The following is an 18,461-nucleotide window of genomic DNA, read 5'->3' as shown; positions in this document are numbered from 1 at the left end:
TAAATTATTCAAAATTTTAGATATAATTACTACAGGTTATAAACCGGCAAATATTATTTTAGCCCTTTATTTTGATCAATTTTAAGTCGCTCCGTAATATATTTATTATCATATTACTTTGTTTGAAAATGCCGAAAACAACAGATATTCAGGGTCACAAATTGATTGCGGCTTTAATAGGTTATTTCGAAAATTAACGAGATAATGGAGGCCCCCTTTTGCTGGTAAATTCCATTAGAGAGGTAATTATTGATGATATTAAATAATATAAGTCCCTACAATTTCATTGAGAATGTTTTTAGCGGGTTGCTGCTGGGCTAAATATTACTGTGAGTACTCTGAAGAACATCGCTTAGAAAATGAAGAATAATAAGTTAGATTTACTCAAAAAAAACCGTCTACATACAAAGTGGGTGACGAATCTTGACCATTTTGATAGTGGCTCTATTCGAGACCAAATATACGAAATGTATAAGAACAGTACACAAACTATTTTATCGATATAAACATAATTTAATAAAATTATTTTAGAGAAAATTGTCTGTCCGAAAAGTATACATAAAAGAATTAGGGACATGCAGCTTTTTGAGGGATGTAAGACATCCTTTTATACACTCTTACAGGGCATAGGGTTTAAATAGTATAAAGATAACCCTCGGAGAGATTTAATATAACTTCCAGATATTATCTTAAAAAGAATTAAATTTTTAAAGGCATAAAATAAGACCAAGGAAGATAAACTATTTGAATTTGTGTATCTTGATGAAACTTATTTGAATATTTCAAAATGGTTCATTGTGGCACTCTTGGCAAGATGGTAACAAAAATAGACAACAAAAATTGATGGAAAAGGGTAAAAGTTACAATAGCATTCGATTAGGTTTTGTTGGTCATTATATTTATTAATAATTACTTGCAGATATATTGCTGGTTAAGAAGGATATTCCATCAAAAACTGTTTGGATATGTGGAAGGAAGCATTGTCAACCATAACACCTTGGGTTTGGATGGACTCGATTAGACATACAGAGGAAGTAATTGATAAATGATGGAATTGTGAACATGTTTCAGACAGATTATAAATTAGTAGTTTAGTGATTGAATTGGACAATGAGTGGGAAAGTGAAAGTGACTGAAGGAAACTTTGAGGATATGTGATAATGATGTGCAATGCTAGAAATTCCTGAGACAGAGTCATGAGAGTGGAAACAATTAAAGGTATGCACATAATTAATCGAATATGACTGTCGAAAATTGTATTGTAGGGCTTGAAAGATTTGTGTGCACAGATATGATTGTAATTGTTCAAAATTAAACATGAGCATTAGGTTATAACGTATGAGGAGAGAATGAATACTAACTGTTTTGTAGATATGGTAGATTCATTAGACAGAATTCAGTTATTAATTTTATGAAGAATGGTGTACACAGATAGTGGAAGAAGAAATAAAATATACAGTGATACCAAGATGACTTGACAAATAAACGCACCATTGAAGGAAACAAGAACTAAACGAAAAAAGTAAATATGATCTCGAATGAAAGTAAAATACGTTTCTCAGATATACAATTGTTAATTGAGTGGATTGGGCCTTCAGGGGGATACTACTTCATAAAAAAATGCGCCTAGAAACTCTACCTCATGGATGGTGTGGAAAATAGTTAAATGTAAATAAAACAAATCTAACCTACAAACTATTATAGCTGTGTCTTAATTGTAGTTTTAAGTCCTTCGATAATATATGTATTAGATTTACGATAATGTTAAAATAAATTATATTTCATAATATTTTTTTTCATTTATTTTATTTAGATTAGATTTTTTTTTTGTATGTCAAAGCCAAACTGAACTAAAACTCAGAGTTAATTCGCCAACATTGCAATATTTCGATGTCACAAATATCCATGATGCATTACTAAAAAAATTTGAATATATATTTATTGTCTTCAAATTGTTTTGGTCCTCTAGACTATTTTCTTTCATTGACATCAAAATTACTAACTTTAGATCGTTGAAACCAAAGGAGAAAATAGGGATTCGGCAGCAGATTTAAGTAATGAATGTCGAAAATGCCATTTTAAGCATTCCATGATTAGCGTCTGAATAACTCAATAATACTAAATGTGAAACTGTTATTTTTGTAGAAAAATGTCTAAACAATCGTAGCAGTTTTATATATATATATATATATATATATATATATATGTATATATATATATATATATATATATATATGTATATATATATATATATATATATATATATATATATATATATATATGTATATATATATATATATATATATATATATGTATATATATATATATATATATATATATATATATATATATGTATATATATATATATATATATATATATATATATATATATATATATATATGTATATATATATATATATATATATATATATATATATATATATATATATATATATATGTATTAAAAGTATATTAAAAGTTTTATTGTTTTAAATCCTTCACATTTCATTACTGGTACAGTCGGTATAATTCCGGAAGATCATGAGGATCTTCTCTTTTGAACTAATTCAATTAACCGGAATCAAATTAGCTATCAAGAAAAGAAGACAGGTAGATATTGGCTTGGCAATAATTCCAAAGTTACTCGAAGAAATTATCGCAGCTGCTGCAGTTGTTGTTGAATTACTCGTTTAATTCAGTAAATAATATTCGGAGCGCTGGTTGAAATCAATAAATAAGTTGTTCTTAAAGATGTTAGTGATTCACAAAACTGATATAAATTATTTTCCTGGGTATTTTCATATACTTTATTGTGAATTGGTCATGAATGCTTGCGAACCTTTTTTTTTTCTTTTTCCATGATGACCAACTAGAACTAAATAGGCTTTTGCTGATTTCCCTTCGGATTCGGGGTAATGAATGTTTTGCGGCCGACACAGACCCTGGGTTACGACTGGGATTGTCTTAGTTGGTTTACTACCGAGGTTTGTGGATAGGTACGGATTTAATCAATTTAATAATGGTGGCCGCCTATGGAGAACCTTACAATGGACATGTTCGTGAAATGCTTCACAAACGGGATATCTGATTCGATGTGATTACCGATGAGAACTTGTGCTCCGTAGAGGCAGACTGGATGGACTAGCATTTTATACAGAGTCGCTTTCTGGGGGATTGGGAGTTTACTTTTTCTGCAAAGAAGTGGAAATAGTAGGCTGTACACGCCATTATATTTGCAAATAGCGTACTCTATTTGGGCTGACCATTGCAATCTTCGGTCAAACTGGAGACCGAAGTATGAAACTTTCTGGAGCCAGGAGATAGGGACTTTATCAACTTGGAGGCGATAGGCGTGGAACTCCTTCTTGCGGTGGAACAGAATAGATTGAGATTTGATCGGGCTTATCTGTAACCACCAGAATTTGTACCACGCTATCGCTTGGTTCAGCTGGACTTGCGAGTCTGTTACAAATAGCGTCTGGGACTATAACCGGTTGTGAAAAAAGCGGTATTATCTGCATAAAATGCTGTGTGGAAGCTTGTGAACCTGTTGGTTTGCCCTATTTAAGGTGGTGTGTATGTCACACCCACTCTGAAACTATACGGTATCTGACAATCACCTTTTCTTCGAACGAATAGTCCAATTATAAGGGTTTTTCCTTTCCCAGAGGCCAGGCAGTGGCAATAAAATGTCCTGTCAAAGAGACCCAAAATACCGCCATAAAGCTATAAAAAGGTAGATTATATATAAACGGTATTTTGGGAAATAAATATAAGAAATTTATAAAGATTTTTAACAATATTTTTAATTTATCTCTCAGACATCCTGAACAGTTGTATGGTCAATAAAGGTCACTAAAATTTCAATTAAGAAATTCAATTAGTTTTGAAAAACATCCATCCCTAGTCTATGGATTCTCGATATCATTGCGGATTCCCAGCATCACAGTTCAGGGTGAAATGCACCAAAGACGCATTGCAGTAGTGTAGGAATGTTCGTCGGGTCGGTCAGTCGGTCGAAATGTGTGGCTGCCGCTGCGATTATTTGTCAGAACACTCACTATTATTTTTTGAAGGAAGAAGAACACTGGTTGAAGAAATACTGTTTATTTTAATATTAAATTATACATGTGGTCGATTGGAGAATTGACAGGATATTAGGATAGGCAGAGGAAGTACGGTAGCGCTGTGGAACTGGTACTATTAGAAAGGGATGGAGAAAAGAAAAGAGAACGAGACCTCGTCGTGATGGTCTTATATAGCCTGGAACGGCATGGTACCAATCCATCGGCGTTGCCAACCTTTGTACTCGTTGTTGATGAATTTGTGGTGGCCTAAAGGGTCATAGCGGTCGCCACAGTTGCTCAATTTCTCAGCGATCTATTAGAATTTGGAGTCACTAACACTTTTCGCCAGTTCATACAGACTACATCATGGAAATTTGGGTAAAAACAGTGCTATTCAGAAGATTATGAAAGGCAAACTGGCGGGAAACAGCTATAAACTGTGCAGGGACAATGGAACAATGACCATGTACATTCATTCGGTCGTTTCTTTCGAAGAGAGGTGTTATATAGTGCGATTGGTATGACTTTAGCTACCAGGATTGTGTATTTAAAGGAAATAGAGGGGTGTTTATGTTAACACTGAATGGTAAAATAAGTAAGACGTTTAAATATAGGGCTTTGGTTTATATTAGAATAGACTTAAAGCCTCAGTATCGTTTTGTGTTGCCGTGAACAAGCCACCACTTCTTTCCGTAAAACGTCATTTTTTCTAAGTAAATTAAATTTTTTTATTGTTTTAAAACCTTCACATTTCATAATTTGTATATCTACATTGTATATCACATCAATTTTTTGAATCAAAGTCCAATTATAATTTTATTAATTTTATACAATATAATAACTATAAAAATAAATATTTAATACACTTTTAGTGGATTTTAACGAATTTATTTTCAAACTCGATATCAAGAACAGGCATATAAAAATGAAATTACAAAACATAAAAATGTGGTGTGCAATAAATTATTCAAAATCTTGAAACTGATCAGACATTTTTATGTAGACGTTCAGTTATTTCGCAAACATGCAATGTTTCAATTGCAAAATTCATGTTAATGCACCCAACCAGAATGTTATCTAGATAAAAGTTTACGTTGACTTTTATGCTATGCTATCGCTATTAAATTATTTTATTGAAATAAAAACGTACGCTCTGGTTGCTAAACTATTTTGAAATAGTTATCTTTGTTATTTGGATTATATATTTTGTGACGCAAGATAAAGTAAGTTTATTTTAAATATTTTTGGGTATATATAGGGTAGACCATGTGTTAGGAGTTTCTTTTTAATAATGTTATTGAAGTTACACCTTACTACAATTTATGATATTTTATGGAAACAAGTTTGCCTTGGCATTAGTATAAAATAGTTAAAAATGAGTGACTATTATTAAATCATGTTTCTTCTAAAATATTGTTATAGTAAACGGTATGGGTTTACACTAGGTATTACATCTGTTATCGTGTTTTTTCTCTTGGATAGGTTTATTAGCTAGTGTGTAGCTGTGATTTGACACCTTTGAGTTAATTTAAGTCAGGGTATGGATAAAATAATATGAACACCTGACATTTTTACAACAATTACATATTAGTAATGTGTTGAGTCGCCATTTGTTTTTAAAACAGCTGCATTTATTCGTTTCGAATAGATTTGTAGGATGTCTGAATAGTTTCCAACGGAATGTTGTCCCATTCTTCTACCAAAACATCCGTTAATTACTTCAATGATGTTGGAGATGGAAATCTACTCATCATTATTTGCTCTGAAAGTACCCATAACGGATCACTTTTATTGAGGTCTGATGATTGGGCTGACCTGATGCTCCTCAAACCAAGACTCGACCTTGTGACTGTATTTCTGGGCGCATTATCATAATGGAACATTGGATACGTATTAACTTGGAATATGGCACTGTTTGGCAGGAATATGCTAGTCATGGTATTACAGTATGGTAGAACTTCATGATTGAAGATGTCTATATTGCAGTAATAAGCCTACTAATGACAATGAGATGATCAGCTGAATATCACGGTGTTACCGCCCATATCATAACGGAATTTCCCCCATATTTGACTGTAGAAAGCAGGTAGTCCATATCGTAGGCTTCATATGCGATTTTGCAAAATAATATTAACAATGATTCATCGCACCATACCATATTCTTCCAATTATCAAGTGTCCAGGTTTTTAATCGGTGTACAACTTATATAATAATCAGAAATCACAAAATCAGAATTTTATTTCGAAAAAACAAATGGAATGGAAGAGTTCAAAGACGATGTTGATTTATACGAGAAAAAAAGAAGAAAAACCATTGGGAATAACCTGATTATCATTTATAAAATGAATATCGGACAAGAAGCAGAATTTTCAAGCAACACAATATTTAGCAGGAATGAAAAATGTCAGTATAATCTTCCTATTTTTAAAAATGAAAATATAATTGAAGGGAGTCTACAAAATCAAAAATGATAATTCTACATACAAATGTGTAACTTTGATAATATAAAGTAAATAGTGTGCATAGAACAGACAGTACATCCAGGAGAATAATATCAGAGCTCACAAAAATCCAAAGCATCTGAAGATTAGATAGACATGACGTCATACACCGCTTGTCAAAATCAAAATTGTGGAAACCAGCTGAATAATTGATTAATCCCATAAATTATTGAAATTAACAATACTTATTAATATACATGGAATTTATATTATTATTTTAAATAAATTATACATTATTTTGTAACATTATAAATGTCATAAAACTAAGACAAGACTATAAAGACATAAAATTACACTATTGACGACATTTTTATTCGACATTCACAATATCGTCGTAAAATATTTTCCAGTTATGATGAAAAAAATTATTAATGGCTTCTTAATATATTCATAAAAGTCGGGATACAATTAAAGTATTAATGCTGATGAAGTATTTATTCTCATTGTTGGGATAGCTGTAACTAATTAATTTTTTTCGGAGAAATCTGACATAATTTGACTTTTAGTGGCTCGTTATTCACATTCCTTGTTTCTGTCAATTATTCTAAACTAACACCTGAATGCATATTCAACAATATTACTATTGTTTCTTGTATTAGGTTGTACAATAAGTTTGTTTTTTGCCGTTCACCGTTCATTAAAGAATATATTAAAAAGAATTAAATAAGAGCAAAATTTGGCGAAAAAATGGATATTTACTGATAGTGAGGTTGCATACATTTAGTATAAAGGGTTGAAATAATATTTTGTTAAATGTAGAGTAACACACGGATTCAAGCCGAAGGACTGTTCTCATCTCCTTTTGTCATTTTGCTTTAATTTACTTTCATGCATATTACTGAAAGAAAGTATTAAATCCCTTCTATCAAGTTAAATTTATTTTTAAGATTAAATTTAACCCAGAAATTTTTGGTACGCTCTCGTGAAAGATGAAGCGGCATGGAATTGGATAAAATTCATGCCGTTGAGTCATGAGTTCTGTTGCTGACGGATATATGATATTCCAAGAACTTATTCAACCATCTAGTAAAATATTTTATTACATTCTTTTCATATTACTCTAATATAATTTATTATTAAAAATATAGTCAAACAAAACTAGTTAACTTAGTTATTTAACTAGCTAACTTAAAAAACCATCAAGGATTATCCCTAAAACATATATAAACAATAAAATATTTAAAGTGCTTTTATTTAAAATTAAAAAAGGAATTTTTTAGTTATTACAAAATATTACTAGTATATAAAATATATTATATAATTATATTGCTATTATTATTGAAAGAGTGAGAGAGAGAGAGAGATAGAGATGTTTTTGAACATGAGTACTATTTACAAAAATTAATTTAGTGTCAGTTTTACAATTTACTAAGCATAACTTGTCAAATATTATAGTTTCAGAGTAAGTTTAAATAACAAATTGACATATTCTCATTCTGTATTATTATCCTTTGTTCTAACAAAGAAACTCACTTATTGTAAATAAATAGTTGTGCTAAACATCGATTATAGCGGAAAGAAGTGAGAGAAAGGACAAGCGTTTATGACAATTTTATTATGAAAAATTCGTCACATAGACGCTCCTGAAGAAGATACTACTGGTAGAATCTTTATGCATCGCAAGATGTTATTCTATGGAAAATATTACTTTATGATTTATCATACCGTACAACAACTTTTTAGTTAATCGTTTTTAATTCCTTCAAACCGACATTTTTTATTATAATCATAATATATTGAAATATTGTATTGTGTAATCTTCTATAGTGAAATTGTATTTGGTTATATAAGATGCAATGGCATTTTTAACGTTTTGCTATATGGCATATTCATCTTAAAAGACCGTTACTGTTAGTGTCTATAGCAGCTGGTGATCATTTAATAACTATTAGAGCACGTTAGCAACAGTCTGGTTTTATATATAGTATCGACAGCTGCTAACTACTGTTTTATTCTTCTGGGGTCTTTGGTATATAAAAAAAGTTCTGATGAAAGTTTTCGGAATGATATTTATATATATATATATATATATATATATATATATATATATATATATATATATATATAAATTTGACAGCTGTCGGATCATTAGTTTGTGAATTATTGCATTTTGAGTGAAGCAAATTTTGTTATTGCGAAAAAAAATTTTCAAAAGGAATTTCGCGTATTGATAAATATTGGTTTTTGAAGGGGAAAAAATACAGTTGAAGCAAAAGCTTGGCTTGATGCCGAGTTTTCAGAAACTGCTCCAGGAATATTAACCATCAAGGATTGGTATGCTAATTTTAGACGTGGCGAAATGAGCACCGAAGACGGTGAACGCAGTGGACGCCCAAAAGAGTTTGTTGCCGACGAAAACATTTAAAAAATCCACAAAATGATTTTGAATTACCGTAAATTGAAATTGAATGAAATAGCAGACACTCTAAAGATATCAACTGAACGTGTACATCATATCATGATTCACGAAGTCCAATCGACAGTCATCCGAGTGGACAACACACGATGAATCCGCCCTAAAGCTTGGGAAAAAGCAGAAATCGGCTGGCAAGCTCATGGCGTATTTTGGGATACGCATGGAGTAGTTTTTGACCGTTTGAAGGACTAAAAAAACTTTCAAATGGATTAGCAGTTGATGGATTAACAGTTGCTAGATGTATAGATGCGATGGGAAAGATCCAAAAGGAGGGAAAATACTTACCACAGGAATTATATGAACATTCCATTTCAATTAGTTTCAATATCGTGGTTTTATTGATAGCCAAACAAAAAGAGAGTTTTTGTTGAGTATTGTGACTGGCGATGAAAAGTCGATGCACTACGATAATCCCAAGAGCAAGAAGGCATGAGTTACACTCTTAAAGCCATTCAAATCGATGCCGGAGCAGAATATTCAGAACCATCAAATATTGTTGTGTATATGGTGGGATCAGCAAGTTGTAATAAATTACGAGCTGTTAAAACTGTATGAAATTGTTACTACAGATATCTGCTGACGTGAGTTCGACGTATCGTTGCAAGAAAGACCAGCAATAACGAGTAACAGATTCACAATCTCGCAAAATAGTGCTTGAGTACACTTTGCAAGAATTGTGATACACTGTTACAACTCGAATGAGTTCTGCCGCAACTAGGGTACTCACCAGACATGACACCTTTTGATTATCACTTTTCTAGGTCGATGCCGCATGGTACACAGTTTCGAAATGCTGAGGAAGTGCGAAAAAAATTGATAATTGGATCGTTGCCAAGCCAACATTGTTCTTTCGACACGGTATCGCTATATTGACAGAAAGATTGGGAAAAGTTGTAGAACATGAGAGGAAATAATTTATGATAAAATGTATATACGCAAGCATCTTTATCAATAATTTAATTCGTCAATTCATTTTACGCATTAACATCATTAGGAGCAACTTATACTAAGAAGGTATACAATAAGCTTTATATTTTTTCTTGTTTTAGAATAATAAGTGAGAAGAATTAAATTCTCTAATTGATGTGGGATTTTAGAGAAATTTGGAGTGGCTATCTCTTTTTATGATCGGCTAAAGATAGTGAGTTCGATGAGCAATTTGCAATGCGCATATTTTTGAAATATATGACTTATTGGTCCCTGGGAATGAGAACATTTTAAATTTCATTCGATTGGTATGCATGTAGGAATATTTGAACTAAAATCATTTAGAGGTAATATTGCGTAAAATTGAAGTTTGTATTTTAGTTGCTAACAAAGAGAGGCATTTATCGTTTCTGGTTTCTTTTTTGTATTTTTTTGCCGAAAACATAGATGTCACGCACATCCGGATGTAGTATATAAGAAAAATAAAATTGAAATAATAATTAATTAAATCTTAAATAGAGGAGATTATAGCATTAATATTAAACATGCTTTATAAATAATCTAATACATTTAAATATAATGGGTTTAAACATTTTTACAGCAAATGCTAACGAATTGCTTTGTAATAAGTCTATCTGTACAGAAGATATAGCTAAATTGGATTGTGATTTATTTATTGTTAAAAATAATTATTTCGTTAACTATTTGCTTCAAATTATTCTATTGTTTCAGAGAGATAGTCGTTTTTGATTTATATGAGCTTCTCACGTAAATTATAAGAAGAATGGAGTGTGTATTCGCTTGAAGGTTGTTGACTATATTTAAAATTCCACAAGGTTCGAATGTTATTGTTTACTTTATTTTATTTTACGACTTTGAAATTCCTTATATTTTAAACTGAATGGATAATTGTCTTAGCTGGCGCAATGGAGTAGGCTTGTTCACTTTGATGCTTAGATGTCGTTGGTTTGAATCCTGCTACGATATGAATATTTGTTTTCATTTCTTTTAATTATATTTTAAAGTCCCCTTCTTACTAACTAGGTTTTATTTAGACTAGACCTTCTGCTTAACGTGGGCTCCGAACCATGGTACTCGCCATTAAGCCTACTGACTGATGAGTGACCAACTCAGAAGATCATCTCAGAAGACATCCTGTCTTACTCAACCTGGTTATTGGTGTGACTGGGATGATTTTCCTTGTCGGATTTTGTAATCTTGTAATCACAATTAGAAACAATCACAAACATAAAATTATAACCATGCCCCCGGATTTTTTTGATTGGATTTGGATTTGAACCAACCAATATCGTAATAGTAGGAGGACCGTCCTGTCGCCTTGACCACTGCACCAATCAAGCCATTTCTTATCATTTGTAGGCAAGAATGTAAAATTTAACAAGGAGCAATCTTTATAGTCACCCTTTTAACCAGAATAGGTAAAGGCTAGGTGGTTTCTTACAGTATCTTCAATTGTTTACCCGCCATTAATGTCCCAGAGGCTGTTAATCGATTGTAATCTGTAGCTGAGGTTTGTGCAAGGCAATATTAAATGGTAAGACAAGTCTCCAGAAGAATCAATGGGTGAAATAAATAACAAAATTGTTTTTAAATAATAAAATTCTGGTATGGTTATCTTCTATAATTTCTCATTTATAAGTAAATAATGTAATCACAATTAGAAACAATCACAAACATAAAATTATAACCATGCCTCCGGATTTTTTTGATTGGATTTGGATTTGAACCAACCAATAGTAGTAAGTAATAGTAGGAGGACCGTCCTGTCGCCTTGACCACTGCACCAACCAAGCCATTTTTAATCATTTGTAGGCAAGAATGTAAAATTTAACAAGGAGCAATCCTTATAGTCACCCTTTTAAACAGGATAGGTAAAGGCTAGGTGGTTTCTTAGAGTATCTTCAATTGTTTACCCGCCATTAATGTCCCAGAGGGTGTTAATCGACTGTAATCTGTAGCTGAGGTTTGTGCAAGGCAATATTAAATGGTAAGTCAAGTCTCCAGAAGAATCAATGGGTGAAATAAATAACAAAATTGTTTTTAAATAATAAAATTCTGGTATGGTTATATTCTATAATTTCTCATTTATAACTAAATAATTGTTATTTTAATTATATTTGTTAATTTAGTTTGTAAATACTCTTTGATTGAAAATCGACTTCCTTTCCATATTTTGTTAAATTTTCGGAATTAATTATTTATGTTTATTTCACATCTGTTCTATTTGTATTTTAATATAATTTCATATTTATTCTATTATTTATATTTTTAAAAAGGAATATATCGGATTAATGTTTTCATTGAGTTGGTGTCTGGTGCATGTACATAATTGCTTGCTGATGAAAATATTAATTAAATTTGTTTTATGGTGTTTCCTCATCAGAACAAATATATTGTATACTTTCTACTCATTTATATTGATATTCTGTATATTTTGCAGAATGCATTTTTATTATTTCTATATATAGCTGTTATATATTGGCAAAAAGAAAATTATTTAAGTATTTTTTACATTGGCTCTAGATCTGGTGCATTTGCATAATAATTTGGTAAAATTATTATAGAATTTATAAATAAATAACTGTAAATAATTTTAATTTGAATTTTTCAGTTTGGGAAAAATGAAAATGTAGTACAAATTATTTAATTTATTATTAGATGTCCTTATATAATTTTCAGTTTTTAGATACTAAGGAATAAAGTCTCCGAAAGTGTTGGTAAGAATAAGTGTATATAATGTGACACTCTAGTTGCCAGTACAGTCAACATATTGAGATAAGGAATCCACCCCATACCAACTGATCCAGTTACTAAAAAATCCAAGAAGTTTTCAAACAGTTTTTTTTTTAATACGAAGCCACTTTACGACATCTTCTTCAAAGCTAAACAAGCTTCTTAGATAATTGGTATAAAGATATTTAATTTCAAAATTTACTGGGAAATTAGCTCTCAGTTTCTTTGGTAATAAGGCTGGGCAAAATCGAGGAAAATTCAACATTAATTACTCATCAATTGCTAAATATCGATAACCGTACTTTAATGTCCCCGTTAAACAACAGTTTTTGTTGGTAAATAGTTACCGAAGACTTTCTAACTTTAAGATAATGTTGGTGTGTGTTTAATTTATACAATATATTTTTGATAATAACATCGTTTAAAGCATAATAACGTTCGTTTAACAGTAAATTGGGTATTTATTATTGAATAATTATCTAATGTCTTCATTAGCAATTTAAATAAACTCTGTGATGATATATAATAAACTCTCTATAGAATAGAATCATTCATTTTTATTCTCATATAAAGTAAAGATAATTTGTTATTTTTATTATAATTATGATATAACAGGTCAATTGAAAAGTCCCCTGCCTACCATAATAAAACACATTTTTTGGCAAGATTAGTTTTTTTATTCAACATAATTCCCTTCAAGGGTGATACACTGATTATAGCGACTCTCCAACTTTTCGATACCATTTTTGTAGTACGATTTGTCCTTTGCTTCAAAATAGGCCTCAGTTTCGTCGATCACCTCTTCATTCGGCGGCAATTTTTCGAAAAGAATTTCAGCGAGCATTCTTTTGAGATCTGAGAATAGGAAATAGTCGCTGGGGGCCAGATCTGGAGAATACGGTGGATGAAGAAGCAATTGGAAGCCCAATTTATGGATTTTTGCCATCGTTTTTACTGACTTGTGACACATCATTGTCTTGGTGAAGCAGCACTTTCTTTTTCTTCAAATGCGGCCGTTTTTCGCCGATTTCGTCGTTGAAACGGTCCAATAATGCTATGTAATAGTCGCTGTTGATAGTCCTTCGTTTTTCAAGGTACTCAATGAAAATTATTCCATGCGCATCCGAAAATACAGACGCCATAACCTTGCCAGCTCACTGTTGCGTTTTCCCACGCTTTGGAGCGGGTTCATCGTGTGCAGTCCATTCGGATGACTGTCGATTGAACTTCGAAGTGAAATGATGGAGCCATGTTTCATTCATTGTAACATATCGACGCCAATCCGATGGTTAAAAGTGAGCTCACACGGCACCCACTTTATACAGAGCTTTCTCATACCTAAATATTCGTGAATGATATGATGTACACGTTCAGTTGATATCTTTAGAGTGTCTGCTATTTCACTCAGTTTCAATTTACGGTCATTTAAAATCATTTTCTGGATTTTTTAAATGTTTTTGTCGGTAACAACCTCTTTTGGGCGTCCACTGCGTTCACCGTCTTCGATGCTCATTTCACCATGTCTAAACTTAGCATACCAATCCTTGATGGTTGATTTTGCTGGGACAGTGTCCGGAAACTCCGCGTCAAGCCAAGTTTTTGCTTCAACTGTATTTTTTCTCTTCAAAAAGCAATATTTTATCAACACGCGAAATTCGTTTTTATCCATTTTTTCACTATAACAAAAGTTGCTTCACTCAAAATGCTATAATACATAAACTAATGATCCGACAGGTGTCAAGCTTATTCACGTATCTTTTGAGTTTTGTTTGACTAAAAAACATATGGATTTAATTCTAGTAGCGCCATATATAGAAATATATATATATATATATATATATATATATATATATATATATATATATATATATATATATACATGTATATATATATATATATATTCTTTATTTAAACACTTAAAATTTTGCAATATACTTCAACTATATTAACAAGTAATACAATGAATGCATCACTATAATACTCCATTGTTTTTTCTTGTTGGATTATGCTGAAATGGTAATGTCACGTTTTATGTCATTACAGTTAAACAAGAGATGCTAGCGCCTTATAATTTTTGTTGGTGAAAGTTTAAATGCGTTTTTACATAATCTATGTCTCGATTTAAAGATGGTACGATTGATTATTGATTGCAAGTATTCAGGTGGTACACAATCTTGTATCATTCTTTTTTGGTGATATAACTAATTAATAGTTTACCTGAGTTAATTTGATTTAATGATTATTTAAATTATAACAGATTATTTATATTTGGTCAAAATAAATATTACTTTGAATAATATTTTTAACTATTATATTATTCCTACGGATCTTTTGATATTCTATATTCATTTTTATATTTGTAACGGTTTTAGTTTCTTTGTGATGTTTAGAGATTTAAGGGTATATTTATTTGATTAGGCCTATATTCCACACTTCAGAACTATTAGTTTCGCCAGTTAGCAATGAACGACCTGATCAAACGAAAAATCTAATAATGAGTATGATGATGATGATGAATTAATTTACAATTCTTATATGTCTTAGTCTAATTGTCTTTTTATAAGTAATTCCACCATCGATGATATTATACTTCTTATTATAGAAACTATATCAGTATAAGTAATATTCAAATGGTACAAAGCATAATAATGATTTTTCTTACAGAATATATGTTTAATATAACGTATTCTTACATTGTAATTATTAAATAGTAGCAGAAATAAATATTTAGACCTTTGATTAACTTTTTATATTGATTTTGGGTTTGGTACGCTTTTATAAAATTTATTAAGATTATTATGAATTAATTTTCGGGCCCTGGCGTTATACTTCACTATTTACTGTATATGTGCCTTATATAATAAAGGTTCAATAATTATTTTTTATGCTGTTATTTCCTTTAGAATATATATGTAATAATTAATATTCGTATAGCATTTAATATATAGTAATGATAAATTACTGTAACTGTTTTATCTGAGCAGAAGGAAAATTATTTAAACATTTAATTAATTTTTTTCTAGTAGTTTTGGGGCTGATACAGTTGTATAATTATTTAGATAACATTAATTACTGTATTTCTATTGTGATTATTAAATATCAATAAGACATAGTAATAAAGTTTTTTAAAACTTAAAATTTATTGTAGGTGTGTATTCATAATGTTAAAAAAACCAATTAAAATACCTCTGCCACATTAAAAAATCCAATTGAAATATGACTTGGACTGGTTTCAAGAACAAATGTAAAAAAGTATTATAAAATTATTTGTTGCCATATTTAAAACTATAAATAGAGTTTTGTGCAAATTCCAAATGAATTATTATTGTACATAAGTTTTGTTTTCAGAACCAGAACAAAAAAATGCAAAATATATGCAAATACGAACAGACTGTTATTTTGAAGAAACCCGAGCAGGTAGAAAAATTAATGGACGTAAATTTTTATTCCGAAAGTCGAAAATAATCTCGAGACTTGGCAACATGGTAATGGGATTAGGTGTCAGTGGCACGGATTCATCATCCAAGGCAGTCAGCGACCTCGATCACGAAGGGGTGCATCCAACACCAGACGAAGAGTTCTTCGGCCATGGTTGCCAAATTATACCAGATTTACGCTAATTACTGTTCGGCCAGCGTTTCAGTTTAATCTGTGGTCAAGTGTTTTTAGTGATCTTCGAAAACGTTTGTCCGTCGATCAAGTGATTAACATGGAAAAACCTTTCAATCGGTCGAAAGTCAGAAACAGGATTCGCGAACCCAAAACCAGCCAATCGAATTTAATGAAAAAAAAAATCACCATGGCGATACAGTCGAATTTCGGTTAATTAAATATGGCAATCTTGTATAGATCTGCAAACTGAATAAACCATGGTACTGGCGCAACGCGCTGGTTGCCCAGACATTCGCAGATTACTACCTTGTTGCCAAACTTCCATAACTTAACAAGTATGTTTTACAAAAATGATATAACCGTTTAAATATTTTTACATTAGTTTATAAAAATATCTTAATGATTATACACAGTAAACGTTCAGTTTGATTTAATGTTCAATATAATTTCGTTTAATAAGACAATAAAATGTTTAAGGTTTTTAACATCGGGTAAATAAAGAAACAATAATTAACGTTGAGTATTTTGAAATTCAATCAAGATAAAATCACTATGCACAGTATCGGTATTTTAAAACCATTCGTGTTCTTTAAAATAGCATGCTGAATATCCGGTTTAGAATTTATATGACAACAAAATACTACGAACAACAGATATAATATATACATAAAGAAATGTTTATTCTTACCAACCCCCTGTAAGTTCGTGTACACCAGATGAAAAAGTGGAAAAATTGTACTCACAAAATCACTGGTCCGGTGTTTTTTAAGTTAAGGAAAAGTGAAGATCGTAGAAAAAAAAGGTGAGAATATATCGCGATGTGCTCTGAAATTTAAGATCTTTTCGTGTGGCGATAAGATGTAACAAAGACCGTCACTGAAATGCAACTACAAATTGGTATATCGTTCACGGGTACGATCTCAGACTAACACGATGCTGTGCAGCTCGCGCAACAGCTATCAAATAACTGTGATTGCAGGCTGCCTACTGCTTTGGTACTGCCTTCTTGTCCTGCTGCATGATCTGGACTCTTCGCGACGCAAGGTCGTATGTAAAAGCAAATTTTTAGATCCATTACTTTTTGCATTATTTGATAATATTCAACATAATAAATAATTTGATTTAATTTTTTTGTTTCGAAATGTCCTAAATAGCATACTTTTTGTTTGTATATATCGATGTACATTTAAATAATTTTTATACTGAACTAATTTTGTCTTAATTAATATTTTCAATATATTAATTAAACCATAATATATATTGTTTTAATTTTTTTTTAAATATCGAATTATTTGATTTTAAGGAATTAAAATTTTAAGAATTTTAAGAATTTGAACTAAAACATTATTAAACTATATGGCATTTTTATTATCATATTGTTATATATAATTAAATAGTAGTATATATTATTTATTACTTCGAAATTTTAGGAATATCGAATTATTTTGTTTAACAAATATTTGTATTAAATTAAACTATGGATTTGTATTAGTATTGTATTTTTATGATTAATAGAATGATATAACTTTATTGACTATATGATTTATAAGAATATTGTTAATAGTGCATTTTTAATTAATTAAGCTTTTGGTTTATTATACCGCATTGTTTTCGTTTCGCATCTATAATAGCTTTAATATATAATATTAATTAAGTTAAAAATATATATTTTATCATAATAAAGTACATTTAAATAATTAAATTATTTATTTTCTTCTGAATAATTTTTGCATTATTTAATAATATTTAACATAATAAGTATATGATTTAATTCTTCTATTTCGCCGGCTTGGTGCCGCAGTGGTAAAGGCGATTGGACAGTTCTCCTACTGTTGCGATAGCCGCGGGTTCGAATCCTGCTGGGGCATGGTCGTAAATTTATGTTTGTGATTGTTTAACATTTGTGAATGTTCTAGGCAAGAGTGTAAAATCCGATAAGGAAAATGATCCCAGTCACGCCAGTAACCAGGCTGGGTAAGACCGGATGTCTTCTGGGATCATTTCTAAAGTTGGTCACTTGCCATTTGGTAGGCTTTAAAGCTGAGGACCGTGGTTTGGAGCCCACGTTAAACTGTGGGTCCAGTCCAGATAAACCCATAGTTGGTAAAAGGAGACTTTAAAATATATAAGAAAATTTGTTATGTTTCGAAGAGTTTTAAATGAAATACTTTTTATTTGTATAT

The 18,461-nt window shown here is 30.7% G+C and overlaps 1 protein-coding gene across 3 annotated transcripts in view; it reads right to left on the bottom strand.

The window, feature by feature from the left end:
* The window catches only part of lft (Limb expression 1 family member lowfat), a 68,002-nt gene extending 50,724 nt beyond the window's left edge, over positions 1 to 17,278 (bottom strand). The window contains exon 1 of one of the 3 annotated variants that reach the window (XM_076404873.1): positions 16,967 to 17,278. The gene's annotated coding sequence lies outside the window, so the exon portion shown is untranslated. The remainder of the gene's footprint in view (positions 1 to 16,966) is intronic. The other 2 variants (XM_076404874.1, XM_076404875.1) reach the window with 2 other exon arrangements.
* Between the last annotated feature and the right edge of the window lie 1,183 nt (positions 17,279 to 18,461).

Source organism: Rhynchophorus ferrugineus, unplaced genomic scaffold (assembly GCF_030347505.1).
Source record: "Rhynchophorus ferrugineus isolate W39M unplaced genomic scaffold, kcgeb_rfMv2 rfM5, whole genome shotgun sequence".
NCBI lineage: Eukaryota > Metazoa > Arthropoda > Insecta > Coleoptera > Curculionidae > Rhynchophorus > Rhynchophorus ferrugineus.
The sequence above is the reverse complement of the archived record's forward strand: the minus strand, read 5'-3'. Positions and strand labels throughout refer to the sequence as shown.